We start from the raw sequence: 18,110 nt of genomic DNA, 5'->3' as shown, positions 1-18,110 counted from the left end.
CCATGTAGACTTAACACTTTCAGTTTGGAAAGCACAATTTATAAACAAAAGCATGTGAACAGCTGGTGCTTATCATTGAGCTTATCACACAATTGAGCACTGATTGTGTGCTCAATAAATGCTCAATTCATGAATTTGTGAATGTCAAAATGTTTGACCGATTTTGCAGCCCACTAGGACAAAGTACTTGCTTATTTGTCCAAAGAACTGGTCTCCCAAGTTTTTGATTGGACCCTTAACCCATACATAATTTGAGCCTGCAGCTCTGTGTATGTCTGTACATAATATATATCATGTTCTTTATAAAGCACATGCAGAATAATAAAAATAGAAAGAATTTTTTAAATATATAAACAGAAGTTCTAATATTGAGCCAATATATTAATTTTCTTAAATAGATGGGAATTTCACACCAATGGTATAACCTCAAAATTGGAAATTTCTGGAATTTCCAAATCAGCAGAAGAGAAACATACTGGAAATCCAAAGTATCAAATTGACTAAACATGTCAGAATTCATTTGGAACTGTTTTAAAGCTGCCTTTATATTAAAAGGATACTGGAGTTCTAGAAATTTGCCTCAAACTAAATAATAAATCAAACTAAATAATAAAATAATATTGTGAAATCTTAATTTAGGCAGGACTGGGAAACTGACCATTTTCTCCATTTCTATTTGGTTCATCTCTTTAAGCCACTGATTTCTTTTAAAAATGGAAAAGCAGAAAATGCGTAACTTCTTTTTTATAATTCAGTATTTTCCTAGTATAAGTCAAACTAGTTTTTAATTTTCCTTGAAGTATGGTAGAATTAACCAACAGCAGGAATACAGAGAGGAAGTGAGATGTGAAAAGAGGAGGAAATTGACACACTGTCATGAGTCAGAGGGCTGCTGACTGTCAGTCAGTTCAAAAGCCAAACCTTTCAGGGAGCCATTGGCTGAAATAGTTCAGAACTTTGCAAACCCTTCATAGTCCTCTGGTCCAACACCCCCTTTCTGCAGACAGAAGGACCAAATTCCGGAACAGTTAGTGGGAACACTTAGTGGTAGAACTAGAACTAGAACTCACAGAGCTGATTCTCAATCTAATTCACTATACCATGCTGCCTAAGCAGTGAGTTGCTAGAAAAAATTATCTGTAATTACAATTTTTAAAATTTTATTTATTTATTTATTTGATAGAGTAGGCAGAGAGGCAGGCAGAGAGAGAGGGGGAAGCAGGCTCTCTGCTGAGCAGAGAGCCCTATGTGGGGCTCAATCCCAGGACCCTGAGATCATGACCTGAGCCAAAGGCAGAGGCTTAACCCACTGAGCCACCCAGGCACCCCTGTAATTACAATTTTTTTTTAAGTGCCAGGCACTTTTCCAAATGCCTCATGAGTTTGAGTTCACTTATCCCAACAACTCTATTTGGTTATATTATTTTTTTCCTTTGCAGTGAGTATGTATTTCTTTTATTTTTTCTGCTTTGTTGAGGTATAATTGACAAATAAGGTTGTATGATACTTAAAATGTACAATATGATGATGGGGTATGTGTACACATTCTGAAAGGATTCCTGCCATTGAGTTAATTAGCATATCCATCAAATTATATATTATTATTCCCTCTTGTAAAGATAACAAAACTTAGGAATAGAGAGGTTAAGTAACTTGTCTAACAATGAAAGAGCCTGGATATTTACCACTTATCTCCTCACTTCACTCTCAGAGAAAGAAAGGAAAAATTCCAAATTATGATCAAGTCAAAATAATATAAAACTGGGTTATCAGAACAGCTGTTTTCATTGGCGAAGATATTACAGAGTTCCTGCTATTCCTTTCTGACAAAGCTCTGACAGTGTCCGAATAATTTCATTCTTCAGTTATTCAGCAAACATTTCCAGAGGCCTTTGCATGCCAGTGACTGTGCCAGGAGCTGGGGACTCCGGGTGGAGGGCTCAGTCAGATGTGCTGTGAAGGAGTCCTCCTTTGGTGGCAGAAGCTTTGGTGGCAGAAGAACATCATCACCACAAGGGTGATCAGGCACACTGGAAAATCACAAGCACAGTGCAGTGGAGTGCTGTGTGGGCTGATCTGGCTTTGTTACATTGAACTAGGAGTCCAGAGCAAACCAGTACCATCAGACAATAGTAAGACCCTTTCCCTCTTCATCGTTGCCAGGAGAAGCTTTATCGGTATTAGAGCAAGCACAGGTAGGATGTCAGTATCACCATAGATACCCAGACAAACATCTGTTTACCACCATCATGGTCGCCTCTAGCAAAATTGCCTCTGATCTACTCTGTCTGATAGCAAGGGTTTAGGATTGCCTTATCTCCAAAGAAATCTTCCACTTGTGGATCAGTGCCAGAAATTCTATCCTTAGCTTTTACCTATTAACCTTAAGGCTTGGTATAAGTATTTGAGGTGAGGTGAGGGTTTGAGGGTTCCCTTCTCAACTATTCATTTATTCCTTAATTTGAATTTAAGAAGTGTGAAACTATTTCACAGAAGGACGTAAACTTTCCCTTGGTCCCCAGGAGCCTGGAGCAAGAAGAAAGTGGGGACATAAGTATATGGAGCAGAGAAAACAAGACATCAGTGACTGTCGTGGCTCACAAAAAATCTGGCCCAGGGTTGCTTAGAGTATCAGTGCAAAGGAAGTTATCTGTAGCTAGAGAAAGACCATGTATTTCAGACAATATCTGTCCCAACAGAGCAACACAGCAGAGCACCTTTCAAAATTTGGCATCTCCAGTAGTTGGCTATTTCTGAAGTTGTTGGCTTTGTGTAATGCTTGTTCTTGTTCTTCTCCTAAGACAACTACATAGTGGACCAAACAATCTGAGTATTGATTAAGGCCTTAATTATTATTCCAGGCAAGCATCTTATAGTTGATAAATGGAGAACTCATGGGCATTGAGTGACTCACCTGTCTTCAGGCTCTGATCCAGTGCTTTTCCATGGCATCAGGCTACCTTCCATAAAATTAGCCAGGTAGGGGCACCTGGGTGGCTCAGTGGGTTAAGCCTCTGCCTTCGGCTCAGGTCATGATCTCAGGGTCCTGGAATCGAGCCCCACATTGGGCTCTGCTCAGCAGGGAGCCTGCTTCCCCCTCTCTCTCTACCTGCCTCTCTCAGTCTACTTGTGATCTCTCTCTCTGTCATATAAATAAACAAAATCTCTAAAAAAAAAAAAAATAGCCATGTAACCAGCATGTTTGTCTTTGAGTGAGGTGGGCATAGAGCATCAAGAAAGGTCCTTCCATTCACTGGGTTTTTCTCAAGACCCAGGAAAAGGAATTAGAATTTTCCTTTCACTGTTGAGGATCTTGAGGTCAGAGGGATTTAGTAATTGTGCACCTTCACAGTGCAGCCAATAAGTGGTAGAGCTGAGAAGAATTTGAACTTGGAAGGCCATCACTAACCTAATAATAGTTGATGCTCAGTCAACTCTGCCGTACTGCTTCTGATGGTGTCGCTTGGTTTTTCCCATCAGACATTAATGTGGAACATATTTTCTTTTCTCAATCACCTCTTTAGTTAGAGTTAAATGGAAATTATTTCTTATTTTATTTTATCATAATTATCCAGTAGATTTAACACCTGTTTTTGAGAGGCTTGTTTAAAGCACTTATATATGTTTTATCTGTCCTTCTCAACAAACCAAGAAGTTTAAAACATTTTTTTTTAATATTTTTAAATGCCTTTGTTACTTTCCTGCTTACCGATGACCCTGCTGATGGCAGTCATTCACTCTGTCTGACTGCACTGTTGACTGGAACTGCCAGCAATTAGGAAAGACATTCTTCGGAAGAATCCTGACATGTGTGGTGCTGAGAAAATGACTCAGGACTCTAGGACGCTATCCATCATCACCACTTTTGAAACCAAAGTTGCAAAATCTAAGGATGACACTATCACTGAAATTCCACCAGTTCCCCTCCCACTGTCATGCCTGCCTGTGTGACACCATCAGCTAAGATGGATGTCACAACCAGGCTCTGAGCAATAGCGTAGTATAAACGTGATCTTTGCTATCTAGTAGATTCGGAAAGATTAAGGAACAGCATCAAGATAACTCTACCATATCCCCTTACCCTCTGCAAATCATTCAGCATGTGGAAAGAACGCCAATTCATCATTTATTTCACATAGATTTCATAAACAACCACACCAAGGATACTAAGAAACAAGGTTCCAATCTGTGAGGAACTTGTCCAAACATCTTATCATGTCAGTATGGGATAAACCTTTTCTCAGAGTTTAATGCAAAAGAATACTGAAAAATAAACTCAATTCTGTTTCCCTCAATCAACTAGAAAAGTTAAGTGGAGGCAGTTTCAGGTTCACAGCACTGGTAACAGTGCTTGGCGATCACTGGGAGGAAGCTGAGGGAAGGACTGTGGGCGTCCTAGCACCCCAAAGAGACCAGCTTCATGTGCATTTGTATTTGATGTTATATGTAAAGCTTCCTTTACAAAAATGAGTATGTAGGAAAGGAGGGATGAATAGGTAGAGCACAGAGGGTTTTTAAGGGTAGTGAGACTATTCAGCGTGATACCGTAATGGTGGCTATGTGTCACCATTCATTTGTCCAAACCCATAGAATGTGCGACACCAAGAGGCAACTCGAATGTAAAAGATAAACTTTGGGTGGTAATGATGTGTCAACAAAGGTAACAATGTAGGTTCATCAATTACAGCACTGCTGGGAGAAGTTGAAAATGAGGGAGGCTAAAAGTGTGTGGGGACAGGAGGCATCTGGGAAATCTCAGTATTTGCCCTTCAATTTTGCTATGAACCTGTAACTGCTCTGAAGAATAAAATCTATGAATTAAAAAAAAACAAAACATGAACATGAAAACTCCTAACAGTGCTTTGGAGTCTTTGTCCCCTCCCCTCAAAAGCAGTTAAATTGTACTTTCCCTGTGCCTGAGTCTCATCTTGAATGCACTTAGCACTGTCCTATATTCATGCCCCTTACGAGGAAGCAGATGTTGGGCTGGCATATGGTATCCACTCATAAATTTCTCTAACCTTTCCCTGGTGTATAAGTCACAGGCGATGATGGGTTCCGGTGACCGGCCTTCTTAGCTCTCCCCAAGGAGCTCTAGAGCACTGGTCCCATTTGTTCACCTCGGGTGGGTGAGCCAGTGCTGTGGGCATCCATCCACTGACAGCAGGCCCAGATGGAGGCAGCAAGAGGCCAGCAGGCTGGATCAGGCTCTAAGAGCTGCACCCAGCATCCCACCTGGGAAAGCCAGGGCTGCAGGAGCTTTTGGTCCTCTGCAGCCTGCAGGTGGCGATTGCAGAGGCTGAGCCAAAAATTTCAGCTGCGTGGGGCATTCGGCGCTGAGTTGCATGAGCAAAGGGGGCTGAATGCCTAAATGGGAGGTTCTGATTAGTAGCTCCTGATGCAAGCTTTTGCAGGTTAGACTACAGAACACCTAGAGTTGTTTATGAAGGTCAAAGGAAGGGAGACTTCTGAAGTCTCCTGACTTAAAAATAACTGTATACTTACCCATCCTTTTCTTTCTAAGAATTACAACGGCGCAAAGAGCCTGATGACATACGACCCTGTGTATGTATGTATTTTACTTTAGCTGATTTGCTTTAGTTTGGTCTCCTAATCCATACTGCAATCAAGTTGAGAATACAAACCGTGTCTCCTAGAACCTCCCCTCCTTTCTAAAGTACCTAGCACAAACCTGGACACAGATTATGAACTGTTAATTATTTATGGGTTAAATGACAGACTTAAGGCCACCGTCATTGACTTTTCCTACATCAGCAGCAACTCCTACTGATGTTACATTCTGTTCTGCTTCTACAGTCATGATAGATAATGTGCTTTCATGTGTATTGCATCATTTGATAGATTATTATGTCTATTTTACAGAAAATGGTGGAACCATTGTTTAAAAGATTTGTCTAAAGCCATAAGGATTTCGAATATAAAAGAAAGAGAATTCACATTTCCTGACTCATTCCTTAGTTGTACCTGGAGTTAGCCGGAACTTCAATTCTAGAATAAGATCATTAACTTGAATTTTAATTCTAGAATAAGATAGTTGTTTTTCCTTTAAAAGGGAATTTCAGGCAGATAAGAAGTCATATTTGTGTATTTTAAAGCTAGGGTAGTGTGATAAGTACTCTTGAAATGATGTTCAACTTTGAACGTGGAGCCCTACTGATACTTCTGTGTTTCCACTCATCAAACCCCTGATGTGCCTCTTCTGTGCTGTCAGCTGACCCTGTGCCTTCCCATGCGAAGCCTGTCTAACAGCAGACAGCTGAGAGGTATATGCATAAATATAATAAATGTGTTACATGCTAGAATAGTCTGTACGATCCGGGAGATCATGAAGGAGGACACCTTTATCCTTTTCTGAATAACCAGTGGGGTTATTCAGGTCACATTTTGATCATTAGGCCAAATCTGCAAGATATGGAGAAGGAGCATGAAATAGAATTGCAGGCAAAAGAACAGTATAAGTAAGAGTCAGAGCCTAAAAGAACATGACAATTTCACTTAACTGTAGCTTCATTTCCATTCTTCACTTTGATCTTCTCCTTCTTTGCCTGTCAATTCTTCCTAAAATTTAATAAGTCAGCAAATATTTATTGGACATTACTTCATGCCAGATATGGCCAATCCTTTATTTCCTGTCCTAATTTCTTGTTACCTCATACCTGAGTACTTGTAACTGCCCTTCTGCCATAGACCATAGCCTCTGGTCATTCAACACTGATTCAGTGAGTACATGCTGAGGCGTTCTTATCCAAGAGGCATGATATTGGGTGCTATGCAAGGTATAAAACTGCATAAAGCAATAACTCTGTCTTCAAGGAGTTTGAATTCTTGTAGGGGAGACAAGACAGGTGTGAAAATAACTATAAGGTATGGAATAATATGAACAGTACATAAGAAGTGTAAAAATAAATTATGGGTACTTACATAGTATAGTAGAACTCATGATGACATGGTTCATTAGTACATGCATTTGGGTATACTACATACTATATATTAGCTCTAGGCATGAATAGATATGATGAGTGAATCAATTAGGAGGAAGGATTCCCCCCCCCACCCCCAATGAAGTCTAGATGGAAGAACTAAGACCAGGGTTTCAAGTTCAGAATCATCTCTAATGGCTTCATAGCTCTCCTCAAGATGCAAGATGATGGGATTGTGGCAGCTGGCCCTGAGGAGGGAGCTGAGATGGCAGGATGAAAATCTAGCAGGCCATTATCAAAAGCAGTGTCAAAGTAATATGTGGAGTTTTCCTATAATGTAACCCATGAAAAATGGGAGGAAAACTGCAGAACCAGACCACCAGTTAGGACTAGGGAAATTGAGGGAGTGCTAAGCTGCAGAGGATCTAGGACTTTGCCAGTCAAAGTCATTCCAATGGCCCCCTTGCATCTCCTCCTGCATGCTCATGGCTTCAGTTACCTTCTTCATATAACCTACCCTGACTTCTTCTCCAAGACATGGCTTTATAGATCTGCTTGCTCAACCTTTCCTTTGGATATATATTTCAATATTCCCAAGCCTAGAGCCATCCTCCATCCCTCTAAACCCACTCTCTTGTGTTCTCTGTTCCCTCATCCACTACTATCTAGTTGTAGAGTGAGAAACCCAAGAGACATTCTTGTCACTGCCTTCTCCTCTTCCCTCATGGCCAAACTCTCACCAAATGATGTAAATTTGCCTCTGAGTTATCTTTGATTCCATCTACATTTTCCATCCTGTCGTCACCCCTCTGGTCTTGGAGGACTAAACTAACAGCCATCTTACTATTCTTCCACAGTCTATTTCCCATGTTGTGTTCAGAGCGACCTTTGTAAGATGGATATAGAGTTATGTCACTCTCCTGGTTATGACATTACTATTGTTTGCCTTTGCTCTGAGATTAAAACCAAAATTATCAGCATGACCTCAAGAGTCTTGCTTTATCTATCTTGACCTGCCTCACTAATCTCTTTACCCATTTTTCTCCCCAAGCTTCCTGCAATCCAAGCACAGTGGCCTTCACTTGTTATCAAATATGCCACGTTCCTTCCTCCTGCAGGACACTGGCTCACTCTGTCACCTCAAGCTGGAAGGGTCACCTCTTCCCTCCTGTGGCTACTTTCCATGTCTTCACCCAGACCCATCTTTGACATTTTAGCTCAAGTCTCACTTCCCTAGAAATGCTTTCCTGACCTCTATCTTCACTCCTCATCTTCCATCAAGGGTGGATTCTTTGAATTCATGTTCTCCCAGGACTGTGTTTCTTCTTTAGCATACTAATCTCGGTTCATAATTAAACATTTATCAATATGATTATTTAGTTACCATCTGTCTTTCTCTGCAGACTGTAATCTCTATGAGAACAAGAGTCACATCTGCTTTTTCTTTCCATTTTATCTGCAGTGACAATCACAGTACTCTGGCATGTCATCGGTGCCCAGTACATAAACATCAAATGAATAATTGAAGCACAAGTAAATGCAAGCCCAAGAAAGAGAAAAATAGAATACAGGTCAAGCAGGATAGAGTACAGATATGAATGTGTCCAGGAAAGGATGTGCAACTACAGGCTTCTTTTATTTTATTTTATTTTTAAGATTTTTATTTACTCAACACACAGAGAGAGAAATCACAAGTAGGCAGAGAGGCAGGCAGAAAGAGAGAGGAGGAAGCAGGCTCCCCGCTGAGCAGACAGCCCGATGCGGGACTCCATCCTAGGACCCTGAGATCATGATCCGAGCCGAAGGCAGAGGCCCAACCCACTGAGCCACCCAGGTGTCCCTACAGGCTTCTTTTAAAAGAGGTACTGGCTTTCTTCTTACGGTGCCATCATCTTCCAGAAAGATTATTTTGAGAGTGGACTCCTCACAGTCACATTGCATCAGGCATTTCAATATATGTAATTATGCACCACGGTTATGATTGTATCCAAGGTTTGCTAAACCCAGTGATGCAGAGTCATAGGTTCTGGTACTTAAAAGGGAGAATAGAAACAGTGCTGCTAACATCCCATTTACTACCTCCTCACCTGAACTCCTGGGATCTGAAAAGATACTTCTTTTGCAACAGCTTACTGCTCTATATAAAAATGATACATGTTGACTACATGTAATTCAAATAATAGAATAAATAAAATAATAAACAGGAATAAATAAAATAAAATAAATAAAATAAAAATAATAAGCAGGAGGAGAGGTGCCTGGGTGGTTCAGATAGTTAAGTTCCGCCTTTGGCTTGGGTCATGATCCTGGGGTCCTGAGATGGAGCCCCACACAGGGCTCCCTGCTCAGTGGGGAGCCTGCTTCTCCCTCTCCTGCTCCTTTTACTTGTGCTCTCTCTCTCTCTGTCAAATAAATAAATAAAATCTTTTTAAAATAATAATAATGATAATAATAATAAACAGGGAAAAAAATCTCACATGCCCAGGGATACCACTAGTACAGTTTGGTTAAACATCCTCTCTTAGGATATATGTTATTTTTTTATCACATAAAAGAAATCATATTTTATATCAAATCATCACGCTCACAAATGGAACTGATTGGTTTTACCAAAAGATGTAATGGAAATAGTTACTGACATTGTCCTGATGTCATACGCACGAACATGGCTGAGGTAACAGTCTTAGCCAAACAAGGAAGCCATAGATTTTCTGATGATTCTGATTGAAACCCTCCACAAAGTACAACTTCTAAGCAGACCCAAACTCTTAAAAATGGAAACCTGCTGAAGCGGTAGAAGAGATCACAGAAAGGTAGGGCGATTCTGGATGTCACCATGACTAGTCTTCTGTTAACCCCTAGACTAGAAGACCAAGGCTGGCAAAAGAGTGGGGGAGGGGGGGTGGTAAGGAAGATACAGACCAGAACGAAGTTTTATGTGCATATTCAATTTGAAATTGCAGAATTTCAAGGCGAGATGCTCAAAGGAAAATTAGCAATTCATTAGTGGCCAAGTTTGGAAAGTCACTATAGTCACTGTCTAATGAGGCTTTACGGTCTAAATCTCCAAGAAAGAAACAAAACATCTCCATTAGCTGGTGACAAACACCCCTGTGCAGTTCTGGAACCGAGGTTTTGTTGATTGCTGACACTTGGGAGAGGGTAGTGATTCATATTATGAAAAGAACTAGATTTTTTTTTAAAGAGATGCAACTTGGTAACTAATTTTTGTCTCTCCCTGCCAGTGTAACCGTTTGAATGTTAATTTAATTTTACAGAATATCATTTATGTAAATGTAATTAGAAGGGAAACATGATCTGGAGATGCACAGCACCAAAGAAAATTTATTACTCCAAGGGGTATTGCTCTAATCATTCAACTGCAATATTGAGTTTCCCCAGATTTAATCTAAAAGCAATAAATTACAAAAAGGCTAATGCCCTGCCCAACAACAAGCTGTCATGAACCCAAGTTTCAGGGAGGGAAGCCAGAAAGAGGGAGAGGGAGAAAAAGCTTGAACTTCATTTCAGCAACAGGCTATCATCAGCTTCCTATTTCCTGACATAAAATTCAGTAGAGACAACATAGCTAGGGAAAAATAAAAGGCCTCATTTCCTAAACAAGAAGAAAATGGTGACTTCCAACCTCCTACAACTTTTCCTTTTAGAAATCTGACCAGGGCTCTGTACTTGTTGCTAAACGTTATTATAAATGTTCGAAATTCAGGGCTCAGTGCTCCCCAACGACAGAGAGAGAGAGAGAGAGATCGGAATCCAGCCAAGATAAAACAGCCCTGTCTCTTCACCGTATGGCTGGGCTGTTCTTTTGCAGAGAAGAGGAAAACACATAGCCTGATGAATGTCAAGGTCCATATTGCGTTCCGTTGCGTGCCTGCCGGAAAGCCAGTTCTCCCAGGGAAACTTGCCAACACAGAGAAGCCACGCCTGTTAACAGGGAATGCCCTCCAGCCTCCATGCTGAGTGAGAGGCTGTGGCTGGAAGAACTTGGGATTGTAGGTGGTCTCCCTGTTGCTTAAGCCTCATACCTGAACTTGAAATTGGCAAAGGCTACCTGGTCCTTTAATTGCTATGATGGGAAAAAAAAAAAAAAAAAATCAACAGCCTGGCTCCATAAAATAAACCCTCGGTAAGATGTTTGAAAATGCCATTGCTTGGGTTTAAATTGGGATTAAATTGGGATTTCTGTGGTTAGGACTCAGGTGTGGGCATATTTTAAAAGCTCCCCCCAGCCACTGCCTTTGGCTCAGGTCATGATCTCAGGGTCTTGGGATCGAGTCCCACATCCGGCTCTCTGCTCAGCAGGGAGCCTGCTTCTCTCTCTCTCTCTCTCTCTCTCTGCCCGCCTCTCTGTCTACTTGTGATCTCTCTCTGTCAAATAAACAAATAAAATCTTTAAAAAATAAATAAATAAATAAATAAATAAATAAAAGCTCCCCCCATCCTGGTGATTTTAATGTGTAGCCCACAGTGAGAATGACATTTCTGGGTAAAGGTTGGTAACATGCAATGGACTGCCTGTGTTCCGTAGGTCACCATGTCACACGATCGTTCTAGTGGATCAGGATTTCTTGGACAGGACAAAGGCGAAGGAGAAATGTACCCATTCATAGAGAACAGAGAGAGAGTTGCAACAGGCCAGGTAAGCAGCAGTAATTATCAAGTAAAACCATATTGTTTCAATGTGAATTTAAAACTTAAATAATAAAAAACCTTATGTTGCTGTTACTAATTTCTTTATCAAACAAAGAACATATTAAATGGCATGGCGTCTCTCATCTTTCTCAAGTCATGGAGTTTGAGCATTATAATCAGAATGCATTTCTGGGGGGTGCTGGGGAAAGTCAACTTCCAAAATAAATTCTGCATTTCTTTCATTATCCAGAAACATCTTGGCTCTCTTTTTTTAGTTTAGGTTTTTCATTTTTGTTAGTTGGTTGGTACTGGAATTCTGTGCATTGCTCGGGCTCTTGATTTTTTTTATATTTTATATTTTTAGATCTTTGTTTATTTATTTGTCTGAGAGGGAGAGAGAGAGAGAGCAAGAGCAAGATAGCACAAGAAGGGGAGAAACAGGCAAGGGAGAGGGAGAAGCAGACTCCCAGCTGAGCAAGGAGTCCAACATGGGGCTTGATTTCAGGACCCTGAGATCATGACCTGAGCCAAAAGCAGACGCTTAACTGACTGAACCACCCAGGCATCCCTGCTTGGAGTTTTTAATTCAGAGAAGGGTAGAATGTCCAAAGCAAATGAGTATTTTCAGTTCAAAGGTAGAACTCTATCAGCGTTTCCCAAATGACAAGCGCAATTAGTGGTATCTGAAAGATTTTTTATTTTAGTTGTTTTGTATTTATTCTACTGTTTAGTAAAAGAAATTTAAGTAGCATTTTGAACCTGTGCTTTGATGGAAATTATTTTGTAGTGTGGATTTGACTTCTAGAGTAAAACTTGACTTAAACCAGTTTCATAAAGCATAGGGTTCTTTAGTATGGGTTGTAAAATTCGTGAAAATAGCACATGAATAAAATTTGTCTATATATGCCCTAATTAAATAACAGGAGAAAAATTAATTATAAGTCAAGCAATTAAGCATTCGGGGTGTTCATTATGTTTCTCTTCCACCCACACACTGCCCACCACAGACCTGTAAGCATGCAGTTGTCTATTTGAATGGATTTGACTTTGTCTTCCTCTATTCCCAAAATTAGTTTAGTGAAGATGTTTTGGTGGTATTTAAAGTATTTAAACAATATATATAAACAGTGGAAAAGGACAATACCTTTATGCCCACTAGGTCCAGCACTTACCTCACAAAAGAACCAGCTCCCGACCTCCATGAGTGACACCGACTGTCAGAATCAATAACTTTTGGCCACCGGAAAAGACGGACTAGAGTGAGAGACTGGGAGAAATGCTCATTTCTGACTGTTTCTCAGAACTATGTTTTTGCTGATTCTGTCACCCTTTAATTGCACTTGCTAAACAAAGTATGCTGATAGGCCAAAGAGAATGAACTTACCCACATAAGCTAGGTAGAGAAGCATCACTCTTCACCTGTTCTGAGGAGGCTATGCTCTAAGTTTTTTCTCCACTAGTGAATTCCCTTTTTCCATCTTAAGACCATTTATTATATCTTGTTTCTCACCAAGCTTTTTCTTCCAAAGCAAACATCTCAAGAGTGTTACGTGATTCATTACCGCAGCCCCCCGTATTATATTACAAATTTAATCAGCTAATTATTTTTTTACATTGCAGATATTTAATTATTAGCTAGTTCCTCTCTTAGGAGTCAACCAGACTATGCAGAGACAGGATTTAGTACAACCCATTTTTTCCTTTCTGTTTCAAAAGGTACTAAATAATTTCACTGAAAATCACCAAAAACAAAGCAAAATAAACAGTAAAAATGGTTTTGGCAGTCATATGATGAGGCAGTGTAAGAAGTTTTCAGCAGTGTGTTCAGGTTGTCACAACTCATAGAGAAGAACTTAGAGTTATTCATAGTTATTTGGTTCCCATATCAGGTCACGGCAAAAATACAGTGTTCTCAGTATCACCAACAATGACACCAGCCAGTATCACCAAGCAATGACCAACAAATCCATTTCCATTGAAAAACAATCCAGAAGTCACTCATTTCTAGCAATAGTTACACATCGGATTCTCAAATGAACCTGATCAAATATTACCAATTCTTATATGTTCATAGGTAATTATATAGCTGAGATAAAATGAAATAATGAGCAATTACTTAGAAAATAAAGCAATACAAACCTTCCCATCTGGAAAATATGAGCCATATTTTCACACTCTCCTCCTTTTATTTTCAGTTGCAGTTCTTTGTCTAGACCATCTAAACTTTGGTCTCAAAACCTCAATTCATTTAGCCCATTGAGATACAGCCTTTGCTTAGTGATATATAAATTCTCACTCTCAACTTAGGAAGAGGAGAAACAAATGGTTGTGGCCTAATAATAAAATGTGATGAAAAATAAACCAACAACAACAACAAAACACCTAGATCAGTCCTAAAATCAAATTAGGACAATTGAGACCTAAAAGAAGAAACATCATGGCACTGCAAATAGAAAACACCTGAATAGCATAAATAGGTATAGTTGCCTTAAATCTTTTTTAGAGATGAAGGAGGAACATGAACATATCCATGCATCCTTATAAACATGCAGAGAGATTTGGCTAAGTTGCCCAAGTTGGCACAACTAATTAGTAATGGATCTGAGATTTGAAACCAAAGAAATGCCCCCTCCCAAAAAACAAACGAAATTGAAAAGCTTGAATGACTGATCACAGAAATGGTATTTGGTCATATCCTTACATAAAAGGCCAGCCAGATGAAGATCTGGGGAGATAGAACATTTTAAGTAAAGGGAGCTTCCAGTGGAAGAACCTGGGGTGGGAAGAGTCTGGAAGGGAAGGTAAAGAGAAGCCAGCTGGGCTGGAGCAAGCCCCATTTATCAATGCCATTGTTGTCCACTTGCATTATCATACCAGAGATTGGTAATGACCACAACCTCCAAAAAGCACAGGTGACCACTCTTCATTCCAAAGGAAAGGCCTTTTGATTCTTTTGGCATTTCAATCGTTAGTGTGTAAGGTAATTACTAGCTGGCTAACATTTGAGCAGGATTGATAGATTCCATTTAGGTCAATGTGTAGCTTATGCTTTCTCACCCCAGGAAATTTGCCAAGGTCAGTAGGTTATAGGGCAAATAAATGCCACGATATGTCAGAATTTTTTATTCTTCTTGCATGCCTCTGGCCTTCTTGTTTTAGTACCAGAGCCAGCCTGGAAAGCTGACGTTATAAGACCCAGCCCAGGGGCACCTAGGTGGCTCAGTGGTTTAAAGCCTCTGCCTTCGGCTCGGGTCATGATCCCAGGGTCCTGGGATCGAGCCCCACATCCGGCTCTCTGCTAGGCAGGGAGCCTGCGTCCCTTCCTCTCTCTCTGTCTCCCTCTCTGCCTACTTGTGATCTCTCTCTCTCTGTCAAATAAATTAAAAAAAAAAAAAAAAAAAAAAAAAAAAGACCCAGCCCAGTGCCACACATATAAACCCTTATTAATACTCCATGACTGGGTCAAGGTAATAGCAGTATTTGAGGGATAAACAGAGTCTCCCAAACACTTAATTTACTACCATAAATGAAAATAAAATGTACCAAAAAAAACCCCTGTCTATTTTATAAATTCTATTATCCTTTTTGTTGTTCCTTTTTTACTGAATTATTCTTGACACACAAAAAAGTTGTAGCACATTGAATGCATACATCTTGATGAATCGAAGATAAGTGTACATCCATGAAGCTGTCACCATCTACAATGCCATAAACTTAACATCACCTCTGAAAGTTTCTTCCCTTTTACCTCTGATAACCATATGTGAATTTGTTGTCTTTTAAAAAGGTAGAATTAATAAAACAACGTGCGTTTGGGGAGACGGGGCTGGATGGGGTTTCTGAGGACCCAGATAGCCATTTTGGTTTGTCTCTAACTTCGATAAAGTATACGCATTTTGATGCCCTATAGATATAACCTGAGATCTCAAAATATGGGGAAAAAAAGCGAACTAGAAAATATTTTATTTCAGAGTTGATATAAGCAATATGTTCTATTCAGATCCACAAGCAAGTTTATTCAAAGCTATCTGTAACCTAAAACCTAAAAACTCTGCCTGGGTTTCTAGAGCTCATTTTGCCTGAGCTCAAGAAGCCCACATCTAATAGAAAGTTAAAATACATCTGAAATTCAAAAAAAATTGTTAGAGTCTGATCAGTCTTTGTGACATAATGAATATAGCCAAGTGGAATGGATTTGATCCAGGTGTAATTGTTATTTCCTAAAGCTTGGGACAAACACCCCATATACATTATCCAACTGCCTTCCTATGGCGCAGCTATTTATTATAATTTCTTCGTTATTTGTTCCAGAAAGGTTTATAATTAGAAGACCACCACTAATGATGAGGCAATATGTGATTGCTTAGTAATCTCATTTTTTATTGGTGTTAATTAATGCCCACTTATAAATTGTGACTTAACCATAAAAATCCACTTGGTCCTTGAATTTAACATTTTACAGTCATTGAAAAACTAGAAGGACCTGCTCTCAGGCACCCAGGTAGGTCCACTGTGCTGGTTTTATTAACGTTCAAACATACAACAGAGCTATTTCTTGATATGAACTATATGGATTCACTCCATGAGTAGTGTTTGGGACATGGCAATCAGCATAGAGTTTGAAGGGGGAGGGGGATAAGTCTCATCCTTTTCTTCACTCTAAGAGGCAGCTCTCTGTCAAGATTTCAACATTTTTAAATGTTGACAAGCATGTACATTCTAAGATGCATTTTTTTGCCTGGCTCATTATGTAAATTATATTCATGTAATGCATCGCTTGGGTATTCAGGTGCAAGCCCATGGTGTCTAATACATGTCCTCCTTGTCAGGAGCGACAGCACTGTACATTTTCAGTAAAGATAACCGATCAGGGAAAAGAAAAAATAACTGCTATTTTCAATCAGAACTATAGAAAGTACCCTTAGTCCAGAAAAGATGTGATGCCAGGCTAAGGCTGTAAAATTCATCTCTGACCTTATTATCCAGGCTCCTGTGTTAAATATAGTGGCTATAATAGAATTTGTATGCCCTAGTTTCTGACAGGTGGAATGTTGCTTAGTGATCCAGGAGTGGGAAATGGCTGTCTGCATTCAAAGGAGATCATAGATTATAGACATTTCCTGGGCATTGCAACCACAGGATGCTGTTACAATGGCGCACTAAAAGAGAGACAGCCTCCTAATGCCTGTAATTGGAAGGGCGCTGTATTTATTATCTATTACTGTGTTATGAATTGCTCCAAAACTATTTCTTTATCTCAAAACTATTTATCTGTGGGTCGGGAATCTGGGATGCCTTAGCTGGTTCCTCTGCTTTGGGGTCTCTCACAGACCATGGGCAAGGGGTCAGCCTGGACTGGGGTCAGCACAAGGCTCAGCAGGGAAAGGGTCTCATTGCTTGCCGTAGAAACAAGTCATTAGGCTTACTTCACCAAGGGCTCTGGAGTATACAAGGGTGTGAATACCAGGAGGCATTCACATTTTAGAAGTCTTGCTACCAAAAGAGCAGGGGTTTCTTAGGTACCCACATATCCCTCCCCTACGATGGCATGCTTATCACAGCACCTACTGAAACTTACAAGCCCCCACAATGAAATGGTAATGCCTTGGGTCACTTCCTATGCCATGGTGACTGGCAGGTCATTTAATGGTGTTATTCACGGGAAGTACTTAACAGAGTGCTAGAAGGGAACTTATTTTTCAATTCCAAATACAAACAGAACACCATTCCTTCTGGGGAAACATAGGTTTTAATGTCCTTTCCCTTCATGTCTCCAATATATACAAAGCCTCTTCCAAAAGTCCAGAAGAGAACCTTAATCTTGCAATGCAGAAGGCGGGCACAGCAGGGTAGCTGAGGGAACCGGGGAGCAGCCACAATCTGGAGCCAGCCATAGCCAGCATTGCACAGAAGCATAAGGGACAGAAGCGAAGCCTTCAGTGAAAATCACTTGATAAACACTCTTAGCTGATGACTCTACTCTTGCCAAGGGCCTAAGCGGTCCTTAAAAGTAAGGCCATTGAAACCAGGAGCAGACTTTACCCAAGCAAGAGGCACAAATGATGTGTGACAGGAGCCATGTTTGGCAAACAAAAGGAGGCTGTCTCTCTTTTTGTGAGCCATTTTAACAGCATCCCGTGGTTATCACTAATCTTAAATAGTAAGGAACTAAAGATTGCCTCTTATGTCCACCGTGTATTTGTTATATTTCATAAAGAGATGAGCAGGATTTTCCTATGAATGACCTTAGAGGTCTCTCTGGCTTGTGTGATGATGAACCCAGCTGTCACTGATGGCTTCCTTCTTTGGAGGAAGGTGTGAGGCTATCATTTTCCATGGGTGCACAAGGGACTACACCCAAATCACTTCCCAAGTGACCAAAACCTCTAAGATTTCCGGACACTGGGCATCTGTATTTCCTCAGAACAGTCCTAGAAATTTTGGTTCTAAGCTAAGACTTTTCAGAACAAAGCAAGCCCAATATACTTATCCCCCTTCAAATCTCCTCCCACAATT

Source organism: Enhydra lutris, unplaced genomic scaffold (assembly GCF_002288905.1).
Source record: "Enhydra lutris kenyoni isolate GAN:26980312 unplaced genomic scaffold, ASM228890v2 scaffoldscaffold18, whole genome shotgun sequence".
In the NCBI taxonomy this organism is placed as follows: Eukaryota; Metazoa; Chordata; class Mammalia; order Carnivora; family Mustelidae; genus Enhydra; species Enhydra lutris.
This window is presented reverse-complemented; position numbering follows the sequence as displayed.